The sequence below is a fragment of the Trachurus japonicus genome, chromosome 11 (genome assembly GCF_045865225.1).
Source record: "Trachurus japonicus isolate A0001 chromosome 11, Traja_1.0".
Lineage (NCBI taxonomy): Eukaryota > Metazoa > Chordata > Actinopteri > Carangiformes > Carangidae > Trachurus > Trachurus japonicus.
This window is the reverse complement of record NC_140917.1, coordinates 142,863-156,825: the sequence shown is the minus strand read 5'-3', so window position 1 is coordinate 156,825 and position 13,963 is coordinate 142,863. Positions and strand designations below refer to the sequence as shown.

Genomic DNA, 13,963 nt, shown 5'->3' with positions numbered 1-13,963 from the left:
TGTGAAAATCGCCAAGGGTCGACCAGTCCATACTGATTCATAAATGTGGAAAAAGCCTGAGACATTTTCATAGGCGTGGATGATCGCGAGCTAGACTTATCCAATGCTGGATCAATCACACAGTTCATGTCTCCTCCCATAATTAAAAGGTGGGAATCTAAATTTGGAATGGTAGTAAACAGTGAGCTCACAAATTTATGGTCATCCCAATTGGGAGCATAGACTGATACCAGAATTACCTGTTTTTCGTATAGTGTACCTGTGGCAATAACGTATCGACCGTTTGGATCTGTAATTACTTTATCTGAGGTGAAGTGAACGTTTTTCCGAATTAGTATAGCTGTGCCCCTTGTTTTTACATTGAACTTAGAATGAAAAGTTTGGTCAATCCAAGGCCTATTTAATTACCTCTGGTCAGAGTTGCATAAATGTGTTTCCTGAAGAAACATTATGTCGGCGTTCAAGTTTTTAATGTGTGTCATAACTTTTGTACGTTTGATTGCAGCGTTGAGCCCCCCAGTGTTTAGTGAAATTATCCTCACAGCCTGTCCGCCAGCGGCGCCCCCCTTGGTTACACTAGCCATGGTTCGGTGTCCAGCAGTAAAATTGTCAGGTCAGTCTCGAGGAGCAAGCAGCAACAAGTGAGTGGAATCCTCTGTACAGAGATAGCACAATGGAAAATGAATGCACACATAGCACAGAACTCAAAATAGACAAAATCGAGTGAGAACATTTCCCCCCATCCCTCTTCCCCAATCATCAAAACTAAACCCGAACTGTCATACTTCCCTTTCTGCGTCTTCTCTTCTCTTCTTCACTTGTCTCAGCTTTGCAGCTTAAAGAGATCAGTTAGCACCCCAACAGTAAAAAAGAAAAAATGTGGACCCCAAACACACTTTCATGACACTTGTGCAGTTTGATTTGAATGCCCATGGTGATTCAAAAGTATCTTAATGAAATGATAAAATAAAAAAATTAAAAAGAGGTCGATTTAAAGTTGATATAAAATACAGGGCATTGGTCTCTTAGAATTATACTTTAAGTGATAAGTGAGGTTAATCACCTATTCCTTATAATAGCAGTTTTTAATTATGTAATGTCTTTCCAAACTTTTTATATCAAAAATATGAAATATAATGATATGAGATAAGATAAAACAGGTTATTTATTATTTAACTAGTCACAAATTGAAATCAAGTGTAACCAGCTTCTGAACCAGCTGGGATAGCGTTTGCATTGCATTTAGGCTAAATAGTAAACATCAGGCCTGGGCCCTAGCACGTCTGATTAGTCCTCAAGTCCCATTAAACTCAACTGAATAATAAACATAATATGTCGTCCTTAAAAAAAAAAAAAAATAAGTGCTAGGGCTCTCCAGGCTACCGTCTTCATTTAAAGACTTGCCAAAACAAAATCAGCTCCTCTTGTGAGGAAACTAGATTAGCATTGCTCACATTAGCCACGGGAGAAACAGCTGATAAGCTAAGCTAATCAGGCCTCGGGGCTTGTTGGTATTTGGCCGCGAAGGAGGTAGCTTCCTCGGGTGATGAGAATCTCTTCTTCGCGCCGGTCTCCAGAGTAATCTGTAGGCGGGCCGGGAAGAGAAGCGTTGGCCGGAGAGCCAGGTTGTAAAGTTCGGCCATCACCGTCCGGTACTTAGCTCGTTCTTCGGCGACTTCAGGCGTGTAGTCCTCAAAGATCTGGATTGGTGACCCTCGGTACTGGAGCTTCCCTCGCCTCTTACGAGCCTCTCGAATGATCACCTCCTTGGTCTGGTAGCGATGGAGGCGAATTATTACCGGTCTGGGCCGAGAGCCTGGCGGTGGTTTAGCGGTGAGCGCTCTATGGGTTCGGTCCAGCTCGGGGGGGGACTGAAGGATCTGGTCGCCGAGTACTTCGGCCAAAAGATCGGCAAAAAAGCTTGTGGGCCTGGGTCCTTCTATTGACTCTGGGAGGCCAATGATCCTGATGTTGTTTCTGCGGCTACGGCTTTCGAGGTCGATAGTTTTAGCTGTTAGCTTGGTGTTGCTATTTGCTAGTGCTACACACCTCTCCTCCAAGGCTTGAATTCGTTGATCTTGCACTTCAGCGTGGGATTCCAGTGAGTCCATTCGCTGACCGTGGTCTGTAATCTTTGTCTGTATTTTGTCGAGCCTTGATTCCAGGGTCGCGAATGTAGCTTTGAAATCGGTTGCAATGCTAGCTCTGTGCTCTTCTAGCATGTTAGCTATGCGCTCTTCTAGCATGGTGGCTATGCTAGTTAGCACATTGCTATCGTCTGTCGAAGAGGCGGCCGCGTCTGTTTCTGTTTCTTCCATTTCTTCCATTATAGGTTCTTTCTTCTTTCTTGGCATTCGTCTAATGTGTTTGGGGCTCAGTTAAAAGCACTTTTAGTTTTAGTTGGGTGGGGTTTTTTGAGGAAAAAGTAAGTTTTCAAAGTTGTCGCTGCTGGAGACTGAGACAATGCTGCCTTCACATGCTCACCCAAACCGGAAGTCTCCTCCATAAAGTACATTTGAACGAGCGCTCTGGGGCGCACAGTGACTTCAGCTGGAGAGGCCGTCATTGATCCTGCTGCAGCTGATCAGGTGCTTTCGGGACGACCTTTGCCCAGGTTTGATTCCAGTCTGAAAGGTGATTCTGTCAAGGATAACATCTGTAACTATTGCAAGGAGATTGGTCATTGGAAGGATAGATGCCCACTGCTGCAAGCTAAAAGTAATGGGGTAATGGTAAAAGTGAGACCAGTCGTTGCTTCCGCACCTGTCAGGAACTGTGTTTCTGATTTACCTTTGTCTGGAGGTTGTGATCCTGACGGGTGGGCTACTTACTTACCATTTGTGAGAGAGGGGTTTGTGTCGCTGAAGGATGGTGGTAAAAGAGTTCCTGTGAAGATCCTTCGTGACACTGCAGCTTATGACTCCTACATCATTGATTCCTTGTTGCCATTTTCAGCATCCTCTGCCACTGGTGACGTTTCACTTAGCCGGGGCCTTGGGATGTCTGTTTTGCCTGTGCCGATGCACAAAGTTGTGCTGGAGTGCCAGTTGGTGCATGGTGAGGTGTCAGTTGGAGTTCGTTCAGCGTTGCCAATCGAGGGCGTTCATTTCATTCTTGGTAATGGCTTAGCTGGGAAATGCGTGTGGGCAGATCCACCGCTGTCACTTTTGTCAAGTCCACCTTGTCATGTTCGTGTTCCAAGGATGAGGCCGTGTTGATAGCAAGTAACTTAGTTTAATGTCTCACGTTCTCAACAACATACATGTGGCTCCATGCAGTCTTGCTCTACTCTGTTATACGGTACAGTAAGCTGACTACTAACCAGTACTGCCGCCTAGCGGTCAAACATGTAATAACATCTAATCATAACATCCCCCCTTTTCTAAGGTAAAATGCATTAACATGAATCATCACATTAGCTGTGTCAGTTATTTTAACCATTTCACATTCAGCATAACTCTGCAACACATAAGCAGTATAAACAATTTATATCAGATTGCATAACTCATATCTAAGCCAAAGCTAGACCATTTAGAACACATTCACAACATCAATCAATATACATTTTGTTCAACATGTTTAACATGCATATTGAATTGTCTTTGTTCATAAGTTCAGTCTATCAGGCTTTCTAAAGTATTTTTTTTTTTTTTTTGGCTTTTCATGCCTTTATTCGATAGGACAGTTGAGAGTGTGACAGGAAATGGGAGGCAGAGATGGGGGGAATGACATGCAGGATAGGGCCGTCCGACGCGGGACTTGAACCGGGGCCGCCTGCAGCGAGGACTATAGCCTCAACACATGGGGCGGGTGCTCTACCAACTGAGCTAAACTCCGCCCCAGTCTATCAGGCTTTCTGATTTCTCTTGTGGACCTTCTTAACTCAGGTTCGCTTGGAGTAGGTGTGTGAGAGTCAGTGTTACAGTCCATAGCAGGTGTGGGAGTTACCTGAGATTCACCACAGGTTACACTGAGCTCACCAACAGTCCCTTGAGGAGTCTTTAACAGACTGCGACGATTGCGTCTGAGGATTTGTCCATCATCAGTTTTCACCGTGTACGATCGTGGAGCAACTTCTTGCAGGACAGTTGCTTTTGTACTCCATCCATCAGCATCCTCAATCCTGACTGTGTCGTTGGTAGTCAGTGGAGGGAGATGCTTGGTTGTTCTGTCATAGAATGACTTTTGCATCATTTTCTGTTGTCGTAGCTTATGCTCAATCTTTTTCTTTTGCTTTAATTTGTCGTTGTGATGACTCGGCAAAGTTGTTCGTAGCTTCCTCTTCATCAGCAGTTCAGCTGGTGATAGGCCGCACTGAAGAGGTGATGCTCTGTAGCTCAATAAAGCCAGATAGGGATCCGAGTCACTGTCAGCTGTTTTCTTTAGGAGTTGCTTGAGAATGTGAACTCCTTTTTCAGCTTGCCCGTTTGACTGTGCATAGTGTGGGCTTGACGTCACATGCTTGAAATCATATTGCACTGCAAACTTCTGCCATTCTTTGCTGCTGAAGCAGGGGCCATTGTCGCTCACCACGGTGTGTGGGATGCCATGCCTGGCGAAGATAGATTTAGCATGTGTTATGACACAAGTTGATGTTGAGCTTGCTAGTAGCGCCATCTCAGGGAAGTTTGAGTAGTAATCCATTACCACTAAATAGTCTTTACCTCTGAGATGAAACAAGTCCATTCCTACTTTGTGCCATGGTGCTGTTGGCACCTCAGCTACCACCATAGGTTATTTGCTCTGCTTGTTCCTGTGTTTCTGGCATGTTTAATATTTACTTATAAGTGTTTCAATGTCTTTGTTCAGTCCCGGCCAGAAAACCGTGTCTCTCGCCCTCCTTTTGCACTTTTCGATGCCGAGATGGCCTTCATGTATCCTGTGCAACATGTCCATTCTCAAAGCCTGTGGAATAACAATCCTGCCCTTTTTCAACAGCAGACCATCCACAGTACTAAACTCACCTCTGACATGGTAAAATTGTGGACACGAACCAGCTGGCCATCCCTCATCCATGTTCTTCATGACATGCTGTAGCTCAGCATCCGTTGCTGTAGCCTCCGCTATTTGTCTTGACTTTGTGTCAGACACAATAGGGCATCAGCAAGGACTAGGTGTTTACCTGGAGTATATATCAGTTGATACACTCTTTCCACAAGCCCCAGTTCTTCACAGGCTCTGTCACCAAGAAGTGATTCCCGTCCCTCATTCACAACAAAGAAGGATAGGTGGTGCACTTTTCCTTTAACTGTGACACTCAACCTGCATGTGCCCAAACATTTGATTGGCCGCCCATTGTAGTCTTTCAGTCCAGATTCTTTACTTTTTATTTGTGGCTTATTTTTCATTGCCTTCACATCACACATGCTTATGAGATTTGCTTTTGCACCAGTGTCCAATCTCATGGTGACTACAGTCCCATTTATCATTAGAGGAGCTATCCACTTATCTTCTGTAGTGACATCATTTACATTGTCTGGCTTATTTATTTGTTCACTTTCACAATTCACCATTCCAACAAAGAACGTGTCACTTAGATCAGGCTCGTCTATTAAGTTTACAGTTTTTTCTTTTTTCCATTCTTTCCGTTTGAAGAAGCATTGTTTAGCAAAATGATTCTTGCCTTGGCAAGTGGAGCATTGCTTACCAAACGCTGGACACTGTCTGGGCTTGTGCTGTGAGCCGCAGCGCTTGCAGTTTATCATCACGTCCTCCTGCTGTGCAGGCCGGGTCTGTGTGCGCCGTCTCCGCTGATACGACACCGCTCCAACCGCTGCCGCGCTGTCGCTCTGCGCCGAGGCGACTGCAGACATCTCGCTGAACGTCCTCACGTGCCTTTGGGACAGCTCACTGGCCTGGCAGATCTTAATGGCTCCTGCCAGCGTCAGCTCCATCTCCCGTAGTAGCCTCTCTCTGACCTTTTTATCCTCAACGCCGTAAACGATCTGGTCCCGGACCATGGAGTCCGTCAGCGCCGCGAAGTTGCAGGACTGCGCCTTTAGCCGCAAGTCCGTCAGGAAGCTATCGAAGGGCTCATGCTGCCGCTGTGTACGAGACCGAAACATGTACCTCTCGTACGTCTCGTTCTTCTTCGGAGAACAGTGAGCATCAAACTTGCTAAGCACTACATCCAACTTTTCATTATCTTCAGGACTGTCAAACACGAACGTGTTCAATACTTCTATGGCCTGTGGCCCTGCTATCGTTAGCAGCAGCGCTACCTTTCTTGCTTCTGGCTTGGCCTCGAGTCCCGTAGCAGCAACATAAAGGTGAAACCGCTGTTTGAAGGTGCGCCAGTTCTCGTCGACATTCCCCGTTAGTTTCAAACTTTCCGGTGGTTTTAAATCCATGTCGTTCATTCGAGTTTACTCCTGGTACCATGTCATGTTTGTGTTCCAAGGATGAGGCCGTGTTGATAGCAAGTAACTTAGTTTAATGTCTCACGTTCTCAACAACATACATGTGGCTCCATGCAGTCTTGCTCTACTCTGTTATACGGTACAGTAAGCTGACTACTAACCAGTACTGCCGCCTAGCGGTCAAACATGTAATAACATCTAATCATAACACACCTCTCTCTGAGGGCAAGGGCCCAGAGGGTTTTTTGGCCTGTGGGGTCACCGATTCAGTGTCAGTAGTTGGGAAGGATGAAGAACATTCAGTGGTTCAACCTCTGTCCACATGCTCATCGTCTGTGTTGGTTGGTAAACTGTCGCAAGTGCAGCAGGCTGTATTGTTTTTCGAAGGTCTGCTTGGCTGTGTTGGGTTTCTTGCATTGGCTCTGTGTGTTCTCTGTTTTGGTTTTTTCACGCTTCAGATAGGCGCATGTCAGGTCGGCTCAGGTGCCGTCTTTGTTCAGCCGGACCATGGGGGTGTACTGAGGCCAGTTGGGATTTTTCCAGATAAGTTTGTTCGCTCCCAGCAAAATTGTGTGGGGAAGAATAATTGTGGTCCGCTGGCATTTTTGCAGTGGCTTAGGTGTCCGATTCAGGGTTGGGGGCGCTGGTCATTGTTTGTATGGTCCTCGTTCATGATCCAGATGTGTGTTGCATCTGGGACCAGCCAATGTATTTCCTAATGCCTTGACCTGTACAACTGTGTGTTCATATAATGTTTGTACTCTGCTCTTGCTTCGTCTCCTCTTCAGGCTGACTCTTAAACTGCTTCTCAGGTACCGGAGTTGCCGAGGATGTCTTGTGGAGGGCGACGAGCAGGTCAAGTTACATTGTTAGATTTTGTGCACAGTTGGCACTTTCACATGTTATACAGTGTTAAATTATTATTGTGGGAAGACTATAGCCTATTGTAAAGTGCATTTTTTATGGTGCATTTTGCATAGTGTATTTTGTAAGTCACTTTTTCTTTTCACTGTATTTTGAAATTTTGAGCTGTGGTTTGGGGTGTGTGAGTGGCCAGTGTCCCATTTGGGTCACTGACTTTATGGGGGGGGGGTGTGACGACCCCTGTCATGGGCGTCTGTGTGAGTGTGAAGTCTGGTGGGTGTGTCTAAGACCTGTGTTTCTCAGAGGTTGCCATGGAACCTGAGTGACTGATTGCTGCCTGATGTGGAGCACCTGGGCCCGGTGCTCTGCAACTACTAAAGCCCTGCATCTGATGATCTCTTCCTCTTCCCTTGCTTCGACCCAGCAGCCCAGCCAGCTCTTTCTTTTTGTTGTTTTATTTCACATCACAACATTCACACACATTACGTTTCCACACACATCCACATTCACACTACTGATATCACTGACTTACACATCCCACCTGTTTGCATTGTTTACTTTGAACATTTTTGTTCAATAAATTATCATTTTTTGCTCCGCCGTTTGCATCCTCCCTATCCTTTGTTGCAATCTCTGAGCCGGGTTGTAACATATGTAACGCTTTCCACCGCTCCATTTATTGATTTTTGGCCGGCTTAATTGTAAACAAATGCACATGGCTGAGAGGAGTGTAACCAAAACAGCGGAAAAGCCAACAGACTTACATAGTTCCCCTGTAATGCTTTAGTTTAAAGGAGCCACGGTAGCCTATCATGTATAAGATAATTCAAAGCAAATTCAGTGTCTCAGTTAAAGGCGCTGAGGTAACCGATTTTGAAGTTATCTAAAAGTAATCCAAAAAGTATTCAGATTACATTACTTTACTTGAGTAATCCAATTACATTACATATTACATTTAGGACATGTAATCAGTAATATGTAAGGGAATACATTTTAAAAGTAACCCTCCCAACACTGGATACATCACATGTGGAGGTGAAACATGAAGAGAAACAGAGATTGGACTAAAAACCAGTGAAGTGCAGTCAGGGCTTTGATTTATTCACTTCATCTAAAGTTGGATTCTTTTGGACTTTCAGATAACTTTACTACAAGTTCAATGTGTCAGAATTAGGTGATTTTCATGGTCGAATAAAAGCCTGCACAAACCACTCAGCCATGTGTAGTATTACAGAGCTCTTCTGTCAGTACGCTGTGGATGTGGCTATTTGCACATGTGTAGTAAGTTCCCACAGAGAGTTCACATGGAGGTGAAAAGTCACAACGCTACGCTGCCTCTTAAAGCAAAAAAAAACTCTTGAAAAATGAAAGAACAGCCCAAAATACACAACCTGACCAAATGAAGAAAAACAGAAGGGAGACCAACGCCTGAGCTACGGTGGCTAACAGTTAGCAAGTTTTACCCTGCTCTCTCTCTAACACTAGACACTTTTACACAAACACACACACACACACACACACACACACACACACACACACACACACACACACACACACACACACACACACACACACACACACACACTCTCTCTCTAACACTAGACACTTTTACACAAACACACACACACACACACACACACACACACACTCTCTCTCTGACACTAGACACTTTTACACACACACACACACACACACAGGATGATAAACTGTGTGTGGGTCTGGAAATTTTACAATATGACATTATGTGTGTGTGGAGTTAGCGGTTGCATGACTTAAGATTTTTTAAAGTCGACTCAAATGTTATGAAAGTCGAGTCAACGTCAACTAGTTGCTGATGACGTCATTCATATTTTTCCCGTCATAAATAAAATCACTCCCTGCTTATTCAGATACGGTGATGCACTAGTGTTTGTTTGTTTTTTCTCAGTGAAAAGCGGTGCGCTAGTGTTACCACACTACACACACAATTTTTTTTTTTCATCAACGATCTGTGGAACACTTGCATGCTGATCCGTGGAGAGCGATCAAGGATCAACACTGATCTGTTGCACCACTACTCCCTCCCTCATGATCATCAACATCCTCAACGAGAACAACATAAATAACCAAGTTTACCAAGGCCGTGCATTCAGCAACAGAAGAAAATTTAAATCAGTTAGGGTGATGGATTAGTTTCACTCAGCTGTTGTTTCAAGCAGCTCTCCTTTTGTGCTGCCAAAATCGCGTGATCAGTGAGAGTCGACGTCAAGCTCAAAATGTCATTGTGGAGCATTAAAGTCAACTAGTCTGTGCAGCCCCTAACACACACACTCTTCAGCTTCAGCTACAGAGGCTGATCCAGCTGTTCTGTTAGCAGCTTCATCTGAGAGCCAGCTCATCATCATCATCATCATCATCATCATCATCATCATCATCATCATCATCATCATCATCATCATCATCATCATCATCATCACCATCATCACCATCATCACTGACAATAGGGACTTGAAGCAACGGTGGATTTTTGCCACGGCTATGGCAGCCGGAAATAGATCTTTGCTCCGCTGATCGAGACTTAAAGGGATAGTTCACCCAAAATTCAAATTTCACTCATTATCTACTCACCCTCATGTTGACTAAGAGCTGTGAGAATTTTCAGAGTCCTCCGTTCCTTCTCTGACTTACGGGGGGGTCCGCACAGCAGTATTTGTCCATATAATGGTTGTCAATGGATACCAACTTTCTTCGTCCAAAAAGACACACCAAAAAACATCCAAATACCTCCATGCTGCTCTTCTGTAATGTCCCTCTTGTGTTGAAGCCCCGACATGAAAAATTGTTCCGCCGGTGATTTGCACTGACACAGGAAGAGCAGTGAACTGAGACACTGGGAGCTTCCGCTACAAACAAGCTTAAAATATAGACTTATTTAATTTTTTTCGGGACAATTTCTCATGTTGGGGCTTCAATACCAGAAGGACATTACAGACGAGCACTATGGAGGTATCTGGATGTTTTCTGGTGTGTCTTTTTGGACTAAGAAAGTTGGTATCCATTGACAACCATTATATGGACAAATACTGCTTTGATTAATTAAACATAAATTGTTCTTCCCTGTAGGATTTGTTTTATTTACATTTATTTATCTTATTTCTCAGCATATAGGCCTATTAATTATCATGACAACATAAAGCACTGACGAATAAGCCTAAACACTGATACAGAACTCTGTAACACACTCATTCATGCTCTCCCTGTGTGATCATCTAGGAAGCAGACAGTCTGAGGTTGAAGTTTAGGTGAGACTGTGACAGGCACTGTTCCCTCTAAGGTGTTTTACTGTGCAATTGCGCACTGCTCCCCACCTCTTTGCGCAGAAGACAAAAAAAGTTGCGCACTCGAATATCTCCGACTAGTTTACGGTTTATTTCTCCCTAATGTGCGCTTCGAATTGTGAATGGATGACCTCTATGGGCGTTTATCACTGCAATGAGTGACAGGTGACAGGGTGCTGTCAGCCAGTCATCATTAAAAAAACATGCCCACTAGGCGCTGTCCAGCCAATACGCAGAGGTTGTTTAGCTTGACAGCCAATCAATGTGTTATGACGCCGCTGTTGTGCCGTTTTTGTTATTGCATAGCAATTCAGCCGTGGCTAAACGGGAGGGCTGTGAGACTGCCGGAAAGGTAAAGAAAAAACGCGCATCGTTGAAAGTGGAGTGGCTGTCACAGTGTGTGGTCATAGTACAAATGCGGACGAGGGAACACCGGTAAAAGTCGGCGAGATTTTTTTTTCTTTTTCAACCGAGACTGGAGTCGTTTGCAAGACGTGCAGTGACGCAAAAGTAAAAGGCGAGTTTTCAGAGGGGCAAGTGTGGAGTGGACAATGTTTCCAGCAGCGTCATGTCAATGCGGCAGTGGCTCAGGTGGTAGAGCGGGTCGTCCAATGATCAGAGGGTTGGCGGTTCGAATCCCGCTCTGTCCCGGTTGCTGCCGTAGTGTCCCTGGGCAAGACACCTTACCCACCTTGCTCCTGATGGGTCGTGGTTAGCGCCTTGCATGGCAGCTACCGCCATCAGTGTGTGAATGTGTGTGTGAATGGGTGAATGTGATGTACTGTAAAGCGCTTTGGGTATCGTTTCAGTTATAGTAAAAGCGCTATATGAATACAAGACCATTTACCATTTACCAATAGAAACGAGGGGGCACGTGCACCCACAGACTTGAGGGATAATTTCTTTTTTCTTACATTACCTTACTTATTATTTTACCATAGCTATGATCAGTGGTCATATTGAGTGAAATCTATTACAAATAATGGCAAGTCCGCTTGCTTTTCTGCTGGTTTGCTAGCAGTCCCTGGCCATGTGCATTAGTTTACAAAGAAGCCGCGAAAAATCAATATATGGCCATGTGCATTTGTTTACAACAAAGCTGCCTAAAAATCAATACATGGAGCGGTAAAATACGTTTTTTTTAAGTGCATCCACCTTATTGTTCCACATTGTTAGCCAAGATAATGTTTCTGAAAGTCAGTTTACCAGCTTTTCGGTCCCCAGCACTAGCCTTGGTGCCCAAAATAAGTGATTTGAGGGCATCCCCCAGAAAATGTTGCAAGCAATATGACATTCACCTTCATTGTGCCCCCTCCAATTTTTGGGTTGCATGACACCCCTGAATGTTTCTATCCCTTTCTTTCATTGTTTGGAGCCCATTGGCAAAGCTCTCTCTCTCTCTCTCTCTCTCTCTCACACACACACACACACACACACACACACACACACACACACACACACACACACACACACACACTGTGGTCTGTAAATTGCAACTACAATTTAAGATTTTGCTTTAAAATTATTTTTACTGTACATATCAAGAATGCTAGTGCCAAGAGTTGATGACATCATGTTAGTTATTTTTTGACATAATTGTTCATATGGCAATAAATGCAAAATCTATTTTGCCAAAACAATATTGTATTTTGTTATCATTAACTGTAACTGGAGTAGTAATGTTGTCAAAATAATCTGCTATTAATCATTATATTATATCATATATATATATATATATACATTAATCATGATATTTGGAGTTGGAGAGGTGAGGCCATAGCACCAGCATGTGGACGTACTATGCTTGAGCTGTCGCTCACAGTCACTCAAGCAGGTCATCAGGGGAGTTGAATTTCTGCTCAGGAGTTTTGAAAATTAGAGGGAACATTGGTGACAGGTCACTGTACGTCTTGACCACATGTCAGCTGTTCAGCTGTAGTGGAGGAGAATTCAGCTGTTTTCAGCTCCGCCGCATGTAGTGTTTTTTTTTAGGAGTGGTATATTGCGGCTTTATGCGGGAGGACACGCGGTGCTACTGCTGATCCAATGTATTTATCTGAGCTTGGTCACCGTGAGAGGCACCGGGTTGCTTTGAGCTGCGTTCATATGAAGTTATAGGCTACCTGACGCTGTGCAGCACCTGACGCAGGACAGGGCATTTTGACAGGTTTGCGCTAGTAGCTCACATCAGCTGTGTTTATTTACCCTCACCCTGTCATGTGAGCGATCAGCTGTTTGATCTGACAGCTACCGCAGCCGCAGCGTCTTGCTTAATGACTACTACGGATTTGACGGCTACGGCACCAGCGTCAGGAGAGATCTATTTCCGGCTGCTGTAGCCGTGGCAAAATCCGCCGTTGCTTAAAGTCCCTACAGACAAAAGTCCAACAGGTCTAGTCTAAAGCGTATCCATACCGCATCATTGTGTATACGACATGGTTTAATTCAATTTAAAGTACTCCATCGCCTGCACTATTCAAGGGGTAAATTGTCAAAACTTTTTCCCACTGCAGATCCTAGTTGTCCGAGGTGCAGCTATGTACCTGCCACAATAGGACACATGTTCTGGTCATGCACATCCCTCAACGACTATTGGAGACAGATGTTTGATATATTTTCCAAAATTTGTGGTCAGACTATAACACCTGACTAAGCTTCCCTGCTTGCACGCACTGGAAATCAAACTTAGCCCCTTCATTTCTACAATGGTTGAGGGATGTTCTATCTTTTCTACCTTTAGAGAAACTGAGATACAAAATATGTAAAGCCCACAGAAACTTCACCCTTACCTGGAGTCCCTTTATAGAATTTGTAGAAGGTTTTCCCTTTCAATGATACAAGTTGTATTGGATAGTTAGAACCACTTTATAACATGCTCAAAACATTAATTGATTAAACGTATGATAAGAGGTCACTGTCTGACAATTTTTGTATTTTTTTGTTTTTGTATTTATTTTTTATTTTTTTAAGAGCCTTGTGGGAGGGAGGGGGTCTATGTTTGGAAGTTGTATGTCTGTTAATAGAAAACTGCAAAATAAAGTTTGAAAAAAAAAAAAAAAGAAGTCCAACAGGTCCAGTCAATGAACTCACCTCAGAGTCTCCAGTCTACAGTTTGGACTCTCCAGTCCAGCACAGAGAACCTTCACTGATGAGTCACTCAGTTTGTTGTAGCTCAGGTCCAGTTGTGTCAGGTGGGAGGGGTTGGACTTCAGAGCTGAGGCCACGACTTCACAGTGACTCTCTGAGAGGAAACAACCACCAAGTCTGTGAAGAGAGAAAATGTGTCAGAATGAAATCAGAGTAAAGCTGCAGTAAAAACACAGTTGATGCATCTGATGACAGGACGTGATGATGTGATGAACATCTGAGCTTCAGCTCATCTTCTCTGACTGAGTTTGACAGGACACAATTATCCTCATCACT

The 13,963-nt window shown here is 44.1% G+C and overlaps 1 long non-coding RNA gene across 1 annotated transcript in view; it reads right to left on the bottom strand.

Annotated features, from left to right (window-relative positions):
- LOC146977813 (uncharacterized) overlaps positions 1 to 13,702 on the bottom strand; it is a 61,515-nt gene extending 47,813 nt beyond the window's left edge. The window contains exon 1 of the long non-coding RNA XR_015037018.1: positions 13,631 to 13,702. This is a non-coding gene — a long non-coding RNA (uncharacterized LOC146977813). The remainder of the gene's footprint in view (positions 1 to 13,630) is intronic.
- Positions 13,703 to 13,963: the final 261 nt, after the last annotated feature.